We start from the raw sequence: 4,744 nt of genomic DNA on the forward strand, positions 1-4,744 counted from the left end.
CAGGAGGGAGAACAGATCTCACAACTGTCTCTCCGAGTTTATTTCTTATGCTCCTTTTTATACATAATCTGTTCCTTTGTGTATCCTAAGATAACATAATTAAAGTAACATCTTGAAGATCAAGGTACAATCAAAACTCCCTTTGACACTCCCTTTGCACTCCCTTCCACACTCCATGTTTCTATTCTTAATCTTCTTCTTCCTGGAATTCCTCAGAACCAGCCTCTTCCCTTTTATATGCAAGCAGGCCTCCCAAGATAATCCATGCACTCCTTTGAATTTTGGGAGCCTTAGCTCCTTACAATCAATGAATCAGTAAAACTGGAATCTGAGTGTACATGGAAGCTCTGAATCTAGGAAGGTTGAGTTTGCTTCTCCTTGACTCCCAATCTCTGGGAAAAGGGCTCTTTATGTTTGGCCAAGGAACATTCCTCACTGTTCCAGCTCAGCACTCAAAGCAGAGCAAGGAGGACATTTGTTACTCGATTTAGATATAGGTTGCTCTATGGAACAAACAGGAAATTATGGAATATATGGAGAAGAATAAATTATGGAAAATCGAAAAAGGGAATGAATGGAAGAAGTGATGCTTGAAAATGTCAGGGATGGAAGTAAGTAATAATTACTAACTCAGAATATAACCTAAAATAATTATTCTTCTTAATCATCATACTAGCTCTTTGGCTATAGGTAAATATAACCATAAAACAGAAAGAAATTTCAACATTCTTTGCTCTCTAAGAAGGCCTGGTGAGTAGTCAGAGAATAGTGCTTATATTTGCAAGAAAGTGTTTAGAGAGCATGCACAGGCACATACGTGTGTGTGTGTGTTGTATGTGTGGCAGAAACTAACAGGCATGTAGCAAGGCAGAACTAAGTTGAAGAAAAACATGACAGGTTTTTGTTCCTGGATCTGAGTTTTAGGAGCATAGCTGGTGGGAGGAGGCCACCAGGACCAGAAGGGGACTTCGGTCCCTCTGCTTCTTTGTAAAGGGGAGCCCCTAGCACCGCAGCTGCCTTCTTTTTCTACCCTTGCCCCTAGGTGGGCAAGTGTTGCAAGAGAAAGACAGCTGGCAAGATTGGAGCCACTATAATTGTAGTTCTTCTGTATTTGCTGAGACTTTAATGCTTTTTTCTTTCAGTGTTCTCTCTCATGAGCTTCATGGTAGCTATTTTATAATTCTTGCATTCTCTGACACCTCCTTTTTTTTTTTTTTACTAAATATTGGGAAGTAACTTAATTTCCCATTTTATGAAGAAAAATGATACCATAAGCTTTCATTATCCCACAGTTTCTATTACCAGTTGTATTGATGACTCTTAAGTCTATAACCCTTTTTAGATTTTCCATCTCAAATGTAACTTCTAAATCTGCGTTCTACAGACACTTCCAACTCAGCCTATTCAAAATTGAGCTCACTTTCTTCACCATGCCTTGTCATCTGTGCTCTATATGTAATACTCAAGGCAGAACTCTGGAGAGAGAACATTATTGATGTCCCCCTGTTTTCAAAACCATGTTTCCTTCCCTCCACAACCATATCTCAATTAATGAATTCCCAGTTTTAGTTTCTCACTATTTCTCTTCAGCTCTCCTGTCCCCTGGATGACTCTCTGCCTCAGTCTTGTTCTATTGAACTAGTATGATTTTTCTAAAGTAGAATTCTTTTCTTTTCATGCTCTTATGTAGATCTTGGCTATGGTGTCTCTATTGTACTCAGGAAAGTCCCACGTCCCAAATATTTAGTGTTCAAGGACTTCATGGTCCAACCCTGCTCATTTCTCCAGAATCGTCTTTTGCCACTTACTCTCTCTTCACACTTATGCCATGCTAGAGAATATAAAATCTAGCGTACATAAAAATCTTCTAGAATGTTTCTTAAATAGAAAATCCTGGGCTTCAGATTCTGATGTAGTAGGTCAGCTTCAGGGCTCAAAAAATGCATTTCAACAAGCAAGTTGGATGATTTACATTGAGATAGCTGATAGACCACTCCCGGAGAAACTTTGCTGAATGCTGGGGTATTTGCTGAAGCTCCATACATTTCGACATGTAACATTCACTACCTAGAATATCCTTTCCATTTCTCATCTTCTCCCTTTCTTTCTTCCATACCTACTTGGCCCTTTATCTTTCTCTTTCAGGATTCAACTTGTGACTGGTGGATGCTGGGACGCTCTCAAAACCTTTCAAAGCTGAGCGGGTAAACTCCTTTTCTTTGTATATGCTGAGGCACTATTACACTCTTACTGTCTATTCAGTGTTTTTTCCTATACAAGCTGATGAGCTCCTTATGGGCCTGCCTTTGATTCTTCCAACCAGTGAATCTTCCAACCAGTAACATTTTCAAAAGAATAACAGTGCTGTATGAAGGCCATTAAGGAAGTCCTATTTTCTGGCAGCACAAACACTATGGAAATGGCATGACAACCTCCTTCCATCCTTCTGTTCAACATAATGCCAACGGCAAATGTCCCTTACCTTAGTTATGCATTATTTGACTCATTGGAGAGAAGCATGGGAACATCCTAACAAAAGTTGAGTATTGAGCTCAGAATCCACTAACTTTCAACAAGACATTTAAGGGGAAGAAAATTAACTTCACTTATTAAGTAGATGAGTTTCTTTGCAAATATATTTTAAAAATTGAAATATATTTTTAAAATTGTTTTTTCATAGTAGCACTTAAAGATGAAGTGAAGATCTTCAATTATTAGGGTTGTTTGTGTATTTTCAGGTTTCCATTGGAAGAGGAAAACACTTCTGACAATAGCTAAAGCTATTGGGAATAGCATTAAAATGATTAGTTTTTGAGCTTTCAGGTGAGAACATTGCTGAATTAAAAAGCTCAATGTATCACTGTCAATAAACAAGATTTAGCTGAACAATTATAATAGGATGGCTGAGCTGCCATCCATGCTTTTAGATGCCCAGGGTAGAAGTAATTTTCCCTCAAGCCTGATTTTTGAATTGTTTGTTTTTGTTTAAACCAAGAAACAATCGTGTGACTCAATTCCAATATTCTTGTATTTATTATCAACATATTTCACCCACTCTTCCCTGGCAGTATGCCAGGCTTTTGGAATTGGTGACTGTCTTAGATCTTGTCAACTGAGAAGTTTGGAAACCAGAATATCTTCACTCGGTATGTCCCTCCAGGATGTGTGTAGTTTATTACTTTCTACATGTTGCTGTTGGGTGGGAGAGAACTTCAAATGTGTCATAGATTGGATTTTAAACAGAAAAATAAAATCAGAAGAAAGGGAGTTACTGAACGCACCATCAGGATTTTATGAGAAACATTTTCTGTTCTCAGGGCATACTCTTTGATTTTATTTACTGCACCAAATGTACCACATCGCAAGTACATTTTGCTCAAACAAAATTTATGAAGTATATTTTAATTAATGGTCTCATTTTAATGACTTCTTCCAAAGCATTCTTGTTTGATGTGTTGAATATAATTATTGGTACTTAACACTTCTCTACAGTCATTATAGACACACTATTTTTTCGAGGCATTTATTCTTTGTCAAATAAATGCACAAGAAGTATTTAGCATTATATTCGATAGCTGTGTTATGCCATTAGAAAAACATATGTATAGCCCACGAGTTCATTCATAAAATGCTAAACAGAAATCAGTACTCCATAAAACCTAAAGCAAGGCTAACTTTATAAATAGGATGTCTTTCATGTGTCCTTTAGGCACTGTTTCTATTGTCGGTTATCCTATTCCTTCCTCGTGTCCTTTAGACCAGAATCCCAAGGCTAAACTGAGTGGTCCTGAGCCTATCACCATGCCTGCCCTCCTGGGACTGCTCTCTCCCTCAGTACCCTAGAACTCCAGCATGTCTTCTCTCTCTTTGACCTCTCATTTATTCAACAAGATGGTGCAGGAAAAGATATTTATATTTTTAGCCCACTTGGTGCTGCTTTAAACTTCTAACTTGTTTTGCCTCATGTAACAGAGTTTGGGTCATTCAGTGGGAGGTACCTGTACTATTTCTTCATGTTCTTAAAAAGATGACTAAGAGGACCAGGCAAGTGAACATTCAGCTTCTGTGGTAAAATATCTAATTTTGTTCACGTAGAGATAACTTCCATAAATGAAAGATGATTAAAGTTCTTATGAGAACTAATCAACTCTTTCAAACCTTCAAAATAGATTTCCTACTTTTTGGCATGCAGATCTTCATCTAGGGATCAGAAAGACCTTGGATCTAGTTAGCTAGCAACAAGCTTTAAATTATAATGAGGTTAAATAAATTTTCCCAGAATCCAAACATATCAGAAACAGACACCTGGCCAGGATTAACCTGAATTCATTAACTTGAAAAGCCCAGTAAGTCAAAGTTGCCTTCTTAGGTATAAAGATATTGCTTCAAAGAAGATAAATAACGTTGACATTATGAGCCTTTACTACATTTGAAACTCTCTACGATTGATTGTGTTTCTTTATTTCATCATATGTAATCTGCTTGTTCTTGACCTCCCTGTCCTCCCTCTTCACATACATCTAGTCAATCACTGTCTTGTCAGCACTCCCTCCTTAACATCCTTAACATCGATTTGCTCTTCACTGTTTGCTCTCACCTCCTGTCATTTCATGCTGCCGTCCCGTCTCACCATATTGCTCTCTGTATCTTTAGTATAATCAGAATATTTGCTTTAAGAATCAGTCCACAAAGGTGTAATGCAAAAACTACATTTATGAATTTGACTCTGACTTTTCTGCTCCTG

The sequence above is a fragment of the Pteropus vampyrus genome, unplaced genomic scaffold, assembly GCF_000151845.1.
Source record: "Pteropus vampyrus isolate Shadow unplaced genomic scaffold, Pvam_2.0 Scaffold45, whole genome shotgun sequence".
Lineage (NCBI taxonomy): Eukaryota > Metazoa > Chordata > Mammalia > Chiroptera > Pteropodidae > Pteropus > Pteropus vampyrus.